Raw genomic sequence first — 17,699 nt, forward strand, 5'->3', positions numbered from 1 at the left:
CCTGTGTGCTCTAACTTATCACAAATTTCACATTGAATGGAACAGTTTAAACAGGCTGGAGGAAGCAGACATGCCAGCCCAAACTTTTTGAATTTGAGCATTCTGTTCGTAAACATCAGCAAATTTGTTGGAAACATGTTTATTCTTTCTCTTTTATTGCACAGAACCATACGATTAGACTGTTTTGATGAGAAATTTAAAGATTACGTGTCCCATCCGTTTGACTCACAGTTTGGTACCATAGGTTGGTACGATCTTCGTTGGAGAAGGAAAAGGGATGTTCCAGACACAGAAAATCGTCAAACCATTTACAACAAAGTCCGTTTCTGGTTAGTATTAATTAATGCAGTTAACATTTTTAGCTCGACATGATTGCACAATGGAGTCAATAAGAAAATTCCATCTGATATTCCACATAAATTTTAAGTGGATATTAAAGCAGCTCATTTCTTTTTCACGCTGTATGCTGCTTTTAAGAATGGTTGTCTTATTGTTGAAATGTTTAGCTTTGACTCCATGGCTTCTTCCATTAGCTCACATTGAAACACATGTTTCTTCAGCCAAAAATGCACGTTTACCCGGTGTAGCTTGACGAACCTTCCCCTGTGGTCGTTCCCCTGAAATCCCCTGCGGTCGCTCCCCTGAAAAACAACTATCCCATTTTGGATACTGTTCCGGGGGATGACTTAGCAGGGGTATGCAGTAGGGTGCAGGTCTCTGGCACAGAGTCTGTCTCTCTTGCACAGAAGGGAAGCGGGGATAGGAAGAGAGTGATAGTCATTGGGGACTCAATAGTTAGAGGGACTGATAGAAGATTTGCCGGGAACGAAAGAGACTCACGATTGGTGTGTTGCCTACCAGGTGCCAGGGTCTGTGATGTCTCGGATCGTGTGTTTAGGGTCCTGAGGGGAGAGGGTGACCAGCCCCAAGCCGTGATCCACATAGGCACCAACGGCAGAGGTAGAAAGAGGGATAGGGATGTCAGGCAGGATTTGAGGGAGCTAGGGTGGAAGCCGAGAGCTAGAACAAGCAGAGTGGTCATCTCTGGTTTGTCACCCGTACCACGTGATAGCGAGGCAAAGAACAGGGAGAGATTTCAGCTGAAGACGTGGCTGCAGGGATGGTGCCCGTGGGAGGGTTTCAGGTACATGGACAATTGGGGCTCATTCTGGGGAAGGTGGGACCTGTACAAACAGGACGGTCTCCACTTGAATGAGAGGGGCACGAATATCCTGGGTGGGAAATTGGCTCGTGCCATTCGGTTGGATTTAAACTAGCTCAGAAGGGGGATGGGAAACTGAGTTGTAGTCCCAGTACACAGGAGGATGAGCGTAGGGAGGACATGGTCAGGACCTCACTGTCACAGGAGTGTGCTGGTAGACAGCAAGCTGGAGTGAAGTGTGACGACTTTAATGCCGGGAGTATCCGGAATAATGTAGGTGAGCTTGCAGCTTGGATAGGTACCTGGGACTTCGATGTTGTGGCCATTTCGGAGGCATGGATAGAGGAGGGTCAGGAATGGATGTTGCAGGTTCTCGTGTTTAGATCTTTCATTAAGTTCTGGGAAGGTGGTAAAAGAGGGGGAGGTGTGGCTTTGTTGGTCAAGGACAGTATAACGGCGGCTGAAAGAACCTTTGAGGACATGTCTACTGTGGTGGTATGGGCTGAGGTTGCCAAGGAAGGTTTGTCGACTGAGCCAGTGTGGGTGGAAGTTCGGAACAGCAAGGCAGCAGTCACTTCACTTGGGGTTTGCTACAGACCCCAAATAGCGGTTGGGAGATGGAAGAACTCATTGGCCGGCAGATTGTTGAAAAGTGCAAACGTATCAGGGTTGTTGTTATGGGTGACTTCAACTTTCCCAATATAGATTGAAACCTCCTTAGTGCAGATGGTTTGGATGGAGCCGTTTTTGTCAGGTGTGTTCAGGAGGGTTTCCTGACTCAGTATGTGGACAGGCCGACGAGGGGGGAGGCCATTTTGGATTTGGTGCTCGGCGATGAGCCAGGACAGGTGTCAGATCTTGTGGTGGGAGAACACTTTGGCGACAGTGACCGCAAGAGCCTCCCATTTACCATAGCCATGGAAAGTGAAAGGAGCAGTTACCAGGGGAAGATATTTCACTGGGGTCAAGGGAACTATGATGCTATCAGACAGGAGTTGGGAAGTACAGATTGGGAGCAATTGTTCCACAGAAAGGGCGCAGCAGACATGTGGAGGCTGTTCAAGGAGCAGTTGTTGCGAGTGATGTATAAATTTGTTCCTCTGAGACAGATAAGAAGGGGTAAGATTAAGGAGCCTTGGATGACGGGTACAGAGGTGCTTCTTGTCAAAAAGAAAAGGCAGCGTACGTAAGGTGGAGGAAGTGAGGGTCTGGCACAGCTTTCGAGTATTACAGGCCCGCTCGGAAGGAGCTCAAAAGATATTGCCTGTACAATTGTTACCTGTTACAACCTTTGCGTCCACGCTTGCTCATTCAATGGTGTCAAGATGCCAGCAGTGCATGTACCTTCTCCATCCCCTAATGCCGTCAGCTCACACAAGACATAGTCCTTACTTGAAATCTTCTGATCAACCAAAGTTCATTGTAATGGACATTTTAGTTATCTGTCATGAAACGAAAACTGATTCTGACTGGCATGACCTGCAGTGCAAATGAATATAATCTGCGAAACGAGATTCCTTATGGGCTTGCAGCCGCAACAAATAATTGCTTTTCAAAGACGTTGCATACATACATACATTTTTTTCTCCTGTCACCTTAGATTATTTTTTTGTTTATGCATGTTGTGTGGGTTTCCAGTCAGGCCCATAAACTCAGGTTGATGCAGTCACTGTTACAACACGGTATTGAAGGAGAATTTGTGATCTTTGGAGTTTCATTCCAGTGTCTGAAGGAGTGCACCATCAAGCCACTTCAGAGCACTACTGGCGACGAATTGTTGCAAGTTTTCAAGTGTTACCGATGGTCACATAAAATATGGCCTTTTTGTTGTTGCGCTATTCATCTTAACTGCACCATATCTAGTATTTAGGCTTGGAAACTATTTCAATTTTTTGGATTTACTTATTCAAAATCATTTATGATTGTTGTCATGATATCTACAATATGTTATTTTGATTGGACATAGAGGATTGGATCTGTCTTAATGGAAATAATGTATGCGCTTATAAAACCCCTTCTGGGCAAGGTAGTTGCTCAGTGGTTAGAGCTGCGCATGCACTGGGGAGCCAATTGAGATTCCAGTCTTGGGTAACTATCTGTGTGGAATTGACACGTCCTCCCCGCGTCTGCGAGGGGCTTCTGCCAGGTGCTGCAGTTTCCTCCCATTGTTCAAAGATGTGCAGGTCCTTATTTGTGTTTTGTGAAGCATTTCTTAAATGTTTCAATCCTGCCAGCATCCAGTGCCTTGGACAAAATAACTGGAGATGAATAAAAGATACTGTGCCTTTTGACACCATTTCCTGCTGGATTTTCATCAATCCTGCTTTATATCGGTGACAACTTCCATGACCTTTTTTGATGCTATGTCTGAATTGACAGTCTAGTTCCAAATATTTGTTGTGCAGTATTTCAAGGTCTCTGTTACAGCATACCCATGAATGTCCACTTCAAAAGATGCTTCCATATCATAGAATCCCTACGGTGTGGAAACAAGCCCCCTTTGACCCAAGAAGTCCACGGCCACCCTCCAAAGAGCATCTCACCCTGACTCATCCCCCGACCCTTTCCTCAGTAACCCTGCATTTCCCATGACTAACACACCTAATCTACACATCCCTAAACACAATGGGCAAGTTTGGCATGGCCCATACACCGAGCCTGCACATCTTTGGACTGTGGGAGGAAACCAGAGCACCCAGCAGGAACCCATGCAGGCATGGGCAGAATGTACAAACTCCGCACAGAAAATCGTCCAACGGTGGGATCGAACCTGGGTCCCTGGCGCTGTGAGTCAGCAGTGCTAACCACTGAGCCACCGTGCTGCCCTTGGAGTTAGACAGAGCTTGCTTGTTCCTGGGTGGCCTCAAACTGCCAACCTCCACTTAGTGGCAAAAGTGCTGACCAACTGCACTCATCTTCAATGGTTTTTGCTTTGTATCATTGAATTCAATCCTTCAAACTCTATGATAAATATTTAAATTTCCATTGATATGTGAGGGTTGTTTTTAGTACGCAGTATTGGTTTATTATGTTTCATTGGTACATCATGAATATTGTCTGTATATGCAAATGGGCAAGTTGGTAACGATGCAGTCCGCAGACCTGGAGGATAATAACACTGTCCTTTAATCGCCCACGATGCCCTCTGCAAATTGGTAGAAAACAAAAATTTCTAAAAAATTCATCTCTCCTCCCGTCAGTCGATCAAAATTAATTCTGGATTTTGTACAGGCCAATAAGCGTAAGATTACACGAGCCTAAACAAAACTACTGGCTCATATTAGTTCAGTGAAGTGAAAGGGCAACAATAGAGGGAGTAGGAACTGCAGATGCTGGAGAATCTGAGATAAGAAGGTGTAAAGCTGGATGAACACAGCAGGCCAAGCAGTATCATCCGGCTCTACACCTTGTTATCTCAGATTCTCCAGCGCCAATTTTCTGAAGTAGGGTCTTGTTCCGAAACATCAGCTTTCTTGCTTCTCTGATGCTGCTTGACCTGCTGTGTTCATCCAGCTCTCCACCTTGGGCAACAATAGAGTATGTTTTAAGTCACTAGATATGTTACGTGGGTTTGTCTTCCTTAGGGTGGAGTTAGTGGAACCGAAAAAGATGTCTCCCTCACAGCGTTTTTGACACAAGAATTGCATCGTTCCTTGGCGGCCTTTCAACAGAAGAATATTCAGAGATTTCCCGAGTGGTAAGAATGTAACTTCTTTTACTTCTCTTTATCTCACTTTTTCCAACAATTGGAAAATAGATTTTCAAAATAACATCGAGCTGATGAAGTGTGAAAAGAAGAATAATTCCAAGCAGTGGTGGGTTTTGGTCAGTGAGGTGGGAGGAGTGGATAGGTGGGAGAGAAGGCGGACAGGTCATTGAGGCGGGGATGAGGGGAGGAACTCGTCTAGGAACTAGGATGAGGCTGGCGGGTGGGGAGATTTTGAGGGTGGCCAAGTCCACATTGAGGCTATTGAGTTGGAAGCTCCCAAGGCGGAATATGAGGTGCTGCTCCTCCAGTTTCTGGGTGGTTTGGTTGTGACACTGGAAGAGGCCCAGGATGGACATGTCATTCAGGGAGTGGGAGGGGGAGTTGAAGTGATGCAATGATTTGGATATGAAAATAGAAGGTGTGGTTAGTAAGTTTCCCAATGATTGAAGGTGTAGGAGCCAGCCAAGAAGGTCACCTCAGAATACAATGGGACATTGACAAGGGCCAATAAACTGAGGAATGGCAGATGGTGTTGAGGTTTGACAAATGTGAGGTGCTACATTTTGCAAAGGCAAATCAGGGCAGCACGTTTACACTGAAGGTTGTGGGGAGTGTTGCTTAATAAAGAGACGCTGGAGTGCAGTTTCGTATTTCCATCAAAGTACAGCCACCGGTAGAAAGGATATGAAGGAGACATTTGGTGTGCTCGCCTTTATCGGTCAGTGCATTGAGGATAGGAGTTGGGAGATCACTTAGCAGCCACGTAGGACGTTGGTTCGGCTGCTTTTGGAATACTGCAATCGATTTTGGTCTCCTTGCGAGAGGAAGGATGTCGGCGCAACATTGAGGGCCGAAGGGCCTGTTCTGCGCTGTATTGTTCTATGTTGTAAACATGAAAGGGTTCAGGAAAGCTCTACAAGGATGTTACCAGCATCGGAGGTTGGAGGTATACCGTGGGCTTGAACAGGCAGCTATTTCTTGGAACTTTGGAGTTCAGGGCTGACCATATAGAAGTTTATACAATTACGAGGGACGTGGATAGAGCGACCAGCCAAGATCTTTTCCCCGGATTGCTGGAAGCCGAAACTGGAGGGAATAGGTTAAAAATGAGAGAGGGAAGATTTAAAATGGACCGGATTTTTTTCATAGTGGTGCATGTATGGAGTGAGCTGCCAGAGGAAGTGGTGGAGGCTTGTACGTTTAAAAGGCATGTGGATGGGTATATGAATAGGATGGGTTGAGAGGAATATGGGCCAAATGCTGGCAAATGGGACTAAATTAATTTAGGATATCTGGTCAACATAGACAAATTGTGCCAAAGGATCTGTTTCCCGACTGTACATCTCTCTGATTCTAAGTGTCTTTTTTCTTAACCACGTGGCCCATAGTTAGAAAAACTTGAATCAGGATTTGGGAATGTGACAATTCTAATTGGATCTGTTTGATGAAATTAACTCTGTAGGTAATGGTGGTTGAATTATGATTCGTCAAATTTGAGTTTATTGCAGCATCTTATAGAATAGAGGAGACACATGTAATCAAAATTGAAAATCAAAACTTGGTAAAATTTTGCATTGGAAATACATGACCAGCCATTGGAGGAGATTCATGACCATTGCATTCAAGTGAGAACAACAAATGTGATTCAGTGACTGCGTGAAGTGGGCTGCAGTGACTGTGCGAAATGGGTTGCGGTGACTGAGTGAAATGGGATGCAGTGACTGAGGAAAGGAGATGAACTGACTGTGGAAAAAGGGGTGCTGTGACTGAGGGAAATGGGATGCAGTGTCTGATGGAAATGGGATCCAGTGACTGAGTGCACTGGGATGCAGTGAATGAGTGAAATGCGCTGCCCTTACTGAGTGAAATGGGATGCAGTAACAGAGGAAAGGAGATGCGGTGACTGTGGGAAATAGCATGCTGTGTCTGAGGGGAATGGGATGCAGTGACTGTGGAAATGGGATGCAGTGACTGTTAAATGGGCCACAGTGACTGAGTGAAATGGGCAGCAGTGACTTCGTGAAATGGGATGCAGTGACTGAGGAAAGGATATGCAGTGACTGTCTGAAATGGGACGCAGTGACTGAGTGACCTGGGATGCAGTGACTGAGTGACATTGGATGCAGTGACTGAGTGAAATGGGATGCAGTGACTGAGCTAAATGGGATGCATGACTGATGGAAATGCGATGCACTGACTGAGGGGAATGCGATGCAGTGACTGAGGGGAATGCGATGCAGTGACTGAGGGGAATGCGATGCAGTGACTGAGGGGAATGCGATACAGTGACTCATGGAAATGGGATGCTGTGACTGATGGAACGGAGATGCAGTGACTGTGGAAATGGGTTGCAGTGACTGAGTGAAATGGGCTGCAGTGACTGAGGGAAATGGATGCACTGTCTCAATTGAATGGGATTTACTGTCTCTGTTTAATGGGATGCAGTGACTGAGTGAAATGGGATGCAGTGACTGAGTGAAATGGGATGCCGTGACTGAGGGAAAGGAGATGCCGTGACTGAGGGAAAGCAGATGCAGTGACTGAGGGAAAGGAGATGCAGTGTCTGTGGGAAATGGGATACTGTGACTCCGGGTAATGGGATGCAGTGACTGAGGGGAATGAGATGCAGTGACTGAGTGAAATGGGATGCAGTGACTCGGTGAAATGGGATGCAGTGACTGTGTGAAATGGGCTGCAGTGTCTGTGTGAACTGTAATGCAGTGACTGTGTGATCTAGGATGCGGTGGCCGAGTGAAATGGGATGCAGTGGCTGAGTGAAATGTGATGCAGTGGCTGAGTGAAATGGGATGCAGTAATTGGTGGAAATGGGATGCAGTGACTGAGGGAAATGGGATACAGTGACTGTGTCAAATGGATGCAGTGACTGAGTGTAATGGGATGCAGTGACTGATCAAAATGGGAGGCAGTGACTGACAGTAATTGGATGGAGTGACGGACGGTAATGGGATGCAGTGACTGAGGGAAACGGGACGCAGCGTCAGAGTGAAATAGGATGCAGTCAATGAGTGAAATGGCCTGCAGTGATTGAGTGAAGTGGGATGCAGTGACTGAGGGAAATGGGTTGCAGTGACTGAGTTAAATGTGATGCAGAGGCTGAATGAAATGGGATGCAGTGACTGCTTGAAATGGGATGCAGTGACTGCTTGAAATGGGATGCAGTGACTGAGGGAAATGGGATGCAGTGACTGAGGGAAATGGGATGCAGTGACTGAGGGAAATGGGATGCAGTGACTGAGGGAAATGAGATGCAGTGTCTGTTTGAAATGGGATCCTGCGACTGAAGTTAATGGGATGCAGTGACTGAGTGAAATGGGATGCAGCGACTGAGTGAAGTGGGATGCAGTGACTGAGGGTAATGGGATGCAGTGACTGAGGGTAATGGGATGCAGTGACTGAGGGTAATGGGATGCAGTGACTGAGGACAATGGGATGCAGTGACTGAGGGAAATGGGATGCAGTGACTGAGTTAAATGTGATGCAGTGACTGAGTGAAATGGGATGCAGTGACTGAGGGAAATGGGATGCAGTGACTGAGGGAAATGGGATGCAGTGACTGAGGAACATGGGATGCAGTGACTGAGGGAGATGGGATGCAGTGATTGAGGGAAATGGGAAACAGTGACTGAGGGACAGAAGATGCAGTGACTGTGGGAAACGGCATACTGTGACTCAGGGTAATGGGATGCAGTGACTGAGGGGAATGCATGCAGTGAGTGTGGGAAATTGAATACAGCGTCTGAGAGATAGGGGAAACAGTGACTGATGGAAATAGGATGCAGTGAATGTGGGACATGGGATGCAGTGATTGAGTGAAATGTGATGCAGTGACTGAGTGAAATGTGATGCAGTGACTGAGTGAAATGCGATGCAGTGACTGAGGGAAATGGGCTGCAGTGACTGAGGGAAATGAGATGCCAAGACTGATGGAAATGGGATGCAGTGACTGATGAAAATGGGATGCAGTGACTGAGGGAAATAGGATGCAGTGACTGACGGAAATGGGATGCAGTGTCTGTTTGAAATGGGATCCTGCGACTGAAGTTAATGGGATGCAGTGACTGAGTGAAATGGGATGCAGTGACTGAGGGTAATGGGTTGCAGTCACTGAGTGAAATGGGATGCTGCGACACTGTGGAATGAGATGCAGTGACTCAGCGGAATGTGAAGCATTGACTGAGGGAAAGGAGATGCAGTGAATGTGGGAAATGGGATGCTCTGGCTGAGGGTAATGTGATGCAGTGACTGAGGGTAACGCAATGCAGTGTCTGAGGGAAATGGGATGCAGTTTCTGAGGGAAATGGGATGCTGTGACTGAGCGTACTGGGATGCAGTGACTGAGCGTACTGGGATGCAGTGACTGAGGGTAATGGGATGTAGTGACTGATGGTAATGGGATGCAGTGACTGAGGTGAAATGGGCTGCAGAGACTGAGTGAAATGACATGCAGTGATTGAGGAACGGAGATGCAGTGACTGTGGGAAATGGGATGCACTGACTGATGGAAATGGGATGCAGTGACTGAGTGAACTGTGATTCAGTCACTGAGTGAACTGTGATGCAGTGGCTGAGTGGAATGGGATGCAGTGACTGAGTGAAATGAGATGCAGTGACTGAGTGAAATGAGATGCAGTGACTGAGGGACATGGGATGCACTGACTGAGGGACATGGGATGCACTGACTGAGGGACATGGGATGCAGTGACAGAGGTACTGGGAAGGAGTGACTGAGTTAATAGGGCATCAGTGCCCGAGCGGGCTTGGGGTGCAGTGACTGAGGGAAATGGGAGACAGTGCCTGACCGAAAAGGGACGCACTGACTGAGTGAAATGGGATGCAGTGATTGAGTGAAATGACATGCAGTGACTGTGGGACATGGGATGCAGTGACTGAGGGACATGGGATGCACTGACTGAGGGACGTGGGATGCAGTGAATGAGGGACATGGGATGCAGAGACTGAGGGACATGGGATGCAGTGACTGAGGGAAATGGGATGCAGTGACTGAGGGAAATGGGATGCAGTGACTGAGGGAAATGAGATGCCGAGACTGAGTGAACTGGGATGCAGTGACTGAAGGAAATGGTATGCAGTGTCTGTTGGAAATGGGATCCTGCGACTGAAGGTAATGGGATGCAGTGACTGAGGGTAATGGGATGCAGTGACTGAGGGTAATGGGATGCAGTGACTGAGTGAAATGCGATGCAGTGACTGAGTGAAATGCGATGCAGTGACTGAGTGAAATGCGATGCAGTGACTGTTGAAAAGGGATGCAGTGACTGAGGGAAATGGGATGCAGTGACTGAGGGAAATGGGATGCAGTCAGTGAGTGAAATGTGTTGAAGTGACTGAGTGAAATGGGATGCAGTGACTAAGTGAAATGGGATGCAGCGACTGAATGAAGTGGGATGCAGTGACTGAGGACCATGGGATGCAGTGACTGAGTGACATGGGATGCAGTGACTGAGGGACATGGGATGCAGTGACTGATTGAAATGGGATGCAGTGAATGAGGGAAATGGGATTCAGTGACTGTGGGAAATGGCATACTGTGACTCGGTAATGGGATGCAGTGACTGAGGGGAATGGGATGCAGTGAGTGTGGGAAATTGCATACAGCGTCTGAGAGATACGGGAAACAGTGACTGATGGAAATGGGGTGCAGTGAATGTGGGACATGGGATGCAGTGATTGAGTGAAATGTGATGCAGTGACTGAGGGAAATGGGATGCAGTGACTGAGGGAAATGGGATGCAGTGACTGAGGGAAATGAGATGCAGTGACTGAGGTACTGGGAAGGAGTGACTGAGTTGATAGGGATGCAGTGCCCGTGCGGGCTTGGGGTGCAGTGACTTAGGGAAATGGGATACAGTGCCTGAGTGAAATGTGACGCACTGACTGAGTGAAATCGGATGCAGTGACTGAGTGGAATGGGATGCAGTGACTGCGTGAAATGGGATGCAGTGAATGAGTGAAATGAGATGCAGTGTCTGATGGAAATGTGATGCAGTGACAGAGTGACATGAGCTGCAGTGACTGATGGAAATGGGATGCAGTGACAGAGTGACATGAGCTGCAATGTCTGATGGAAATGTGACGCAGTAACTGAGGGAAATGCGATGCAGTGACTGAGGTACTGGGTAGGAGTGACTGAGGGACATGGGATGCAGTGACTGAGGGACATGGGATGCAGTGACAGAGGGAAAGGAGGTGCAGTGACTGTGGGAAATGGCATACTGTGACTCAGGGTAATGGGATGCAGTGACTGAGGGGAATGGGACGCAGTGAGTGTGGGACATGGGATGCAGTGATTGAGTGAAATGTGATGCAGTGACTGAGTGAAATGTGATGCAGTGACTGAGTGAAATGAGATGCAGTGACTGAGGGAAATGGGATGCAGTGACTGTTGGAAATGGGATGCAGTGACTGAGGGAAATGGGATGCAGTGACTGACGGAAATGGGATGCAGTCAGTGAGTGAAATGTGTTGCAGTGACTGAGTGAAATGTGTTGCAGTGACTGAGTGAAATGGGATGCAGTGACTGAGTGAAATGGGATGCAGTGACTGAGGACAATGGGATGCAGTGACTGAGGGAGATGGGATGCAGTGATTGAGGGAAATGGGATACAGTGACTGAGGGAAAGAAGATGCAGTGACTGTGGGAAATGGCATACTGTGACTCAGGGTAATGGGATGCAGTGACTGAGGGGAATGCATGCAGTGAGTGTGGGAAATTGAATACAGCGTCTGAGAGATAGGGGAAACAGTGACTGATGGAATTGGGATGCAGTGAATGTGGGACATGGGATGCAGTGATTGAGTGAAATGTGATGCAGTGACTGAGTGAAATGTGATGCAGTGACTGAGTGAAATGCGATGCAGTGACTGAGGGAAATGGGCTGCAGTGACTGAGGGAAATGAGATGCCAAGACTGATGGAAATGGGATGCAGTGACTGATGAAAATGGGATGCAGTGACTGAGGGAAATAGGATGCAGTGACTGACGGAAATGGGATGCAGTGTCTATTTGAAATGGGATCCTGCGACTGAAGTTAATGGGATGCAGTGACTGAGTGAAATGGGATGCAGTGACTGAGGGTAATGGGTTGCAGTCACTGAGTGAAATGGGATGCTGTGACACTGTGGAATGAGATGCAGTGACTCAGCGGAATGTGAAGCATTGACTGAGGGAAAGGAGATGCAGTGAATGTGGGAAATGGGATGCTCTGGCTGAGGGTAATGTGATGCAGTGACTGAGGGTAACGCAATGCAGTGTCTGAGGGAAATGGGATGCAGTTTCTGAGGGAAATGGGATGCAGTTTCTGAGGGAAATGGGATGCAGTGACTGAGTGAAATGGGATGCAGTGACTGAGGACAATGGGATGCAGTGACTGAGGGAGATGGGATGCAGTGATTGAGGGAAATGGGATACAGTGACTGAGGGAAAGAAGATGCAGTGACTGTGGGAAATGGCATACTGTCACTCAGGGTAATGGGATGCAGTGACTGAAGGGAATGCATGCAGTGAGTGTGGGAAATTGAATACAGCGTCTGAGAGATAGGGGAAACAGTGACTGATGGAAATGGGATGCAGTGAATGTGGGACATGGGATGCAGTGATTGAGTGAAATGTGATGCAGTGACTGAGTGAAATGTGATGAGTGACTGAGTGAAATGCGATGCAGTGACTGAGGGAAATGGGCTGCAGTGACTGAGGGAAATGAGATGCCAAGACTGATGGAAATGGGATGCAGTGACTGATGAAAATGGGATGCAGTGACTGAGGGAAATAGGATGCAGTGACTGACGGAAATGGGATGCAGTGTCTGTTTGAAATGGGATCCTGCGACTGAAGTTAATGGGATGCAGTGACTGAGTGAAATGAGATGCAGTGACTGAGAGAAATGGGATGCAGTGACTGAGGGTAATGGGTTGCACTCACTGAGTGAAATGGGATGCTGTGACACTGTGGAATGGGATGCAGTGACTCAGTGGAATGTGAAGCATTGACTGAGGGAAAGGAGATGCAGTGAATGTGGGAAATGGGATGCTCTGGCTGAGGGTAATGTGATGCAGTGACTGAGGGTAACGCGATGCAGTGACTGAGGGTAACGCGATGCAGTGACTGAGGGATATGGGATGCAGTATCTGAGCGTACTGGGATGCAGTGACTGAGCGTACTGGGATGCAGTGACTGAGCGTACTGGGATGCAGTGACTGAGGGTAATGGGATGTAGTGACTGATGGTAATGGGATGCAGTGACTGAGGTGAAATGGGCTGCAGAGACTGAGTGAAATGACATGCAGTGATTGAGGAACGGAGATGCAGTGACTGTGGGAAATGGGATGCACTGACTGATGGAAATGGGATGCAGTGACTGAGGACAATGGGATGCAGTGACTGAGTGAACTATGATTCAGTCACTGAGTGAACTGTGATGCAGTGGCTGAGTGGAATCGGATGCAGTGACTGAGTGAAATGAGATGCAGTGACTGAGGGACATGGGATGCAGTGACTGAGGGACATGGGATGCAGTGACAGAGGTACTGGGAAGGAGTAACTGAGTTAATAGGGAATCAGTGCCCGAGCGGGCTTGGGGTGCAGTGACTGAGGGAAATGGGAGACAGTGCCTGACCGAAAAGGGACGCACTGACTGAGTGAAATGGGATGCAGTGACTGAGTGAAATGACATGCAGTGACTGTGGGACATGGGATGCAGTGACTGAGGGACATGGGATGCAGTGACTGAGGGAAATGGGATGCAGTGACTGAGGGACGTGGGATGCAGTGAATGAGGGACGTGGGATGCAGTGACTGAGGGACACGGGATGCAGTGACTGAGGGAAATGGGATGCAGTGACTGAGGGAAATGAGATGCCGAGACTGAGTGAACTGGGATGCAGTGACTGAAGGAAATGGTATGCAGTGTCTGTTGGAAATGGGATCCTGCGACTGAAGGTAATGGGATACAGTGACTGAGGGTAATGGGATGCAGTGACTGAGGGTAATGGGATGCAGTGACTGAGTGAAATGCAATGCAGTGACTGAGTGAAATGCGATGCAGTGACTGTTGAAAAGGGATGCAGTGACTGAGGGAAATGGGATGCAGTGACTGACGGAAATGGGATGCAGTCAGTGAGTGAAATGTGTTGAAGTGACTGAGTGAAATGGGATGCAGTGACTGAATGAAGTGGGATGCAGTGACTGAGGACAATGGGATGCAGTGACTGAGGGACATGGGATGCAGTGACTGAGGGACTTGGAGTGCAGTGACTGAGGGAGATGGGATGCAGTGACTGATTGAAATGGGATGCAGTGAATGAGGGAAATGGGATTCAGTGACTGTGGGAAATGGCATACTGTGACTCAGGGTAATGGGATGCAGTGACTGAGTGAAATGCGATGCAGTGACTGAGGGAAATGGGATGCAGTGACTGAGGGAAATGGGATGCAGTGACTGAGGGAAATGGGATGCAGTGACTGTGGGAAATGAGATGCCAAGACTGAGTGAACTGGGATGCAGTGACTGATGGAAATGGGATGCGGTGACTGACGGAAATGGGATGCGGTGACTGACGGAAATGGGATGCAGTGACTGAGGGACATGGGATGCACTGACTGAGGGACATGGGATGCACTGACTGAGGGACATGGGATGCTGTGACAGAGGTACTGGGAAGGAGTGACTGAGTTAATAGGGAATCAGTGCCCGAGCGGGCTTGGGGTGCAGTGACTGAGGGAAATGGGAGACAGTGCCTGACCGAAAAGGGACGCACTGACTGAGTGAAATGGGATGCAGTGACTGAGTGAAATGACATGCAGTGACTGTGGGACATGGGATGCAGTGACTGAGGGACATGGGATGCAGTGACTGAGGCACATGGGATGCACTGACTGAGGGAAATGGGATGCAGTGACTGAGTGAAATGGGATGCAGTGACTGAGGGACGTGGGATTCAGTGACTGAGGGAAATGGGATGCAGTGACTGAGGGAAATGAGATGCCGAGACTGAGTGAACTGGGATGCAGTGACTGAAGGAAATGGTATGCAGTGACTGAGGGAAATGGGATGCAGTGACTGAGTGAAATGGGAAGCAGTGAATGAGGACAATGGGATGCAGTGAATGAGGACAATGGGATGCAGTGAAATAGGACAATGGGATGCAGTGACTGAGGACAATGGGATGCAGTGACTGAGGGCAATGGGATGCAGTGACTGAGGACAATGGGATGCAGTGACTGAGGGCAATGGGATGCAGTGACTGAGGGCAATGGGATGCAGTGACTGAGGACAATGGGATGCAGTGACTGAGGACAATGGGATGCAGTGACTGAGGGAAATGGGATGCAGTGACTGAGGGAAATGAGATGCTGAGACTGAGTGAACTGGGATGCAGTGACTGAAGGAAATGGTATGCAGTGACTGAGGGAAATGGGATGCAGTGACTGACGGAAATGGGATGCAGTGACTGACGGAAATGGGATCCTGCGACTGAACGTAATGGGATGCAGTGACTGAGGGTAATGGGATGCAGTGACTGAGGGTAATGGGATGCAGTGACTGAGTGAAATGGGATGCAGTGAATGAGGACAATGGGATGCAGTGACTGAGGGCAATGGGATGCAGTGACTGAGGACAATGGGATGCAGTGACTGAGTGAAATGGGATGCAGTGACTGAGGACAATGGGATGCAGTGACTGAGGGCAATGGGATGCAGTGACTGAGGGCAATGGGATGCAGTGACTGAGGGCAATGGGATGCAGTGACTGAGGACAATGGGATGCAGTGACTGAGGGGAATGGGATGCAGTGACTGAGGGGAATGGGATGCAGTGACTGAGGGAAATGTGATGCAGTGACTGAGGGAAATGGGACGCAGTGACTGAGGGAAATGGGACGCAGTGACTGGGAATTGGGATGCAGTGACTGATGCAAAGGAGATGCAGTGACTGATTGAAATGGGATTGCCGTGACTGTGGAAAGGAGATGCAGTGACTGAGGAAATGGGACGCGGTGATGGATGGAAATGGGATGCTCTGACTGAGTGTAAAGTGAAGCATTGAGCGAAATGGGATGCAGTGGCTGTGTGAAATGGGATGCAGTGGCTATGTGAAATGGGATGCAGTGGCTGTGAGAAATGGGATGCAGTGACTGGTGGAAATGAGATGCACTGACTTAGGGAAAGGAAATGCAGTGTCTGTGGGAAATGGGATGCTGCGACTGAGGGTAATGGGATGCAGTGACTGACGGAAATGGATGCAGTGACTGAGTGAAATGGGATGCAGTGACTGAGTGAAATGTGATGCAGTGACTGAGGTACTGGGAAGGAGTGACGGAGTTAATAGGAATGCAGTGCCCGTGCGGGCTTGGGGTGCAGTGACTTAGGGAAATGGGATACAGTGCCTGAGTGAAATGTGACGCACTGACTGAGTGAAATCGGATGCAGTGACTGAGTGGAATGGGATGCAGTGACTGCGTGAAATGGGATGCAATGTATGAGTGAATTGAGATGCAGTGTCTGATGGAAATGTGATGCAGTGACAGAGTGACATGAGCTGCAGTGACTGATGGAAATGGGATGCAGTGACTGAGTGACATGAGCTGCAGTGTCTGATGGAAATGTGACGCAGTAACTGAGGGAAACGGGATGCAGTGACTGAGGGACATGGGATGCAGTGACTGAGGGACATGGGATGCAGTGACTGAGGGACATGGGATGCAGTGACTGAGGGACATGGGATGCAGTGACTGAGTGACATTGGATGCAGTGACTGAGTGAAATGGGATGCAGTGACTGAGCTAAATGGGATGCATGACTGATGGAAATGCGATGCACTGACTGAGGGGAATGCGATGCAGTGACTGAGGGGAATGCGATGCAGTGACTGAGGGGAATGCGATACAGTGACTCATGGAAATGGGATGCTGTGACTGATGGAACGGAGATGCAGTGACTGTGGAAATGGGTTGCAGTGACTGAGTGAAATGGGCTGCAGTGACTGAGGGAAATGGATGCACTGTCTCAATTGAATGGGATTTACTGTCTCTGTTTAATGGGATGCAGTGACTGAGTGAAATGGGATGCAGTGACTGAGTGAAATGGGATGCCGTGACTGAGGGAAAGGAGATGCCGTGACTGAGGGAAAGCAGATGCAGTGACTGAGGGAAAGGAGATGCAGTGTCTGTGGGAAATGGGATACTGTGACTCCGGGTAATGGGATGCAGTGACTGAGGGGAATGAGATGCAGTGACTGAGTGAAATGGGATGCAGTGACTCGGTGAAATGGGATGCAGTGACAGTGTGAAATGGGCTGCAGTGTCTGTGTGAACTGTAATGCAGTGACTGTGTGATCTAGGATGCGGTGGCCGAGTGAAATGGGATGCAGTGGCTGAGTGAAATGTGATGCAGTGGCTGAGTGAAATGGGATGCAGTAATTGGTGGAAATGGGATGCAGTGACTGAGGGAAATGGGATACAGTGACTGTGTCAAATGGATGCAGTGACTGAGTGTAATAGGATGCAGTGCCTGATCAAAATGGGATGCAGTGACTGACAGTAATTGGATGGAGTGACGGACGGTAATGGGATGCAGTGACTGAGGGAAACGGGACGCGGCGTCAGAGTGAAATAGGATGCAGTCAATGAGTGAAATGGCCTGCAGTGATTGAGTGAAGTGGGATGCAGTGACTGAGGGAAATGGGTTGCAGTGACTGAGTTAAATGTGATGCAGAGGCTGAATGAAATGGGATGCAGTGACTGCTTGAAATGGGATGCAGTGACTGCTTGAAATGGGATGCAGTGACTGAGG

General features: G+C 48.5%; 1 long non-coding RNA gene across 1 annotated transcript in view; it reads left to right on the plus strand.

Moving 5' to 3' along the window:
• Positions 1-255: 255 nt before the first annotated feature.
• Positions 256-17,699, plus strand: part of LOC132206701 (uncharacterized) — a 175,148-nt gene continuing 157,704 nt past the window's right edge. Inside the window, exons 1-2 of the long non-coding RNA XR_009443104.1 lie at positions 256-329; positions 4,747-4,859. This is a non-coding gene — a long non-coding RNA (uncharacterized LOC132206701). The remainder of the gene's footprint in view (positions 330-4,746; positions 4,860-17,699) is intronic.

This window comes from Stegostoma tigrinum, chromosome 41 (genome assembly GCF_030684315.1).
Source record: "Stegostoma tigrinum isolate sSteTig4 chromosome 41, sSteTig4.hap1, whole genome shotgun sequence".
NCBI lineage: Eukaryota > Metazoa > Chordata > Chondrichthyes > Orectolobiformes > Stegostomatidae > Stegostoma > Stegostoma tigrinum.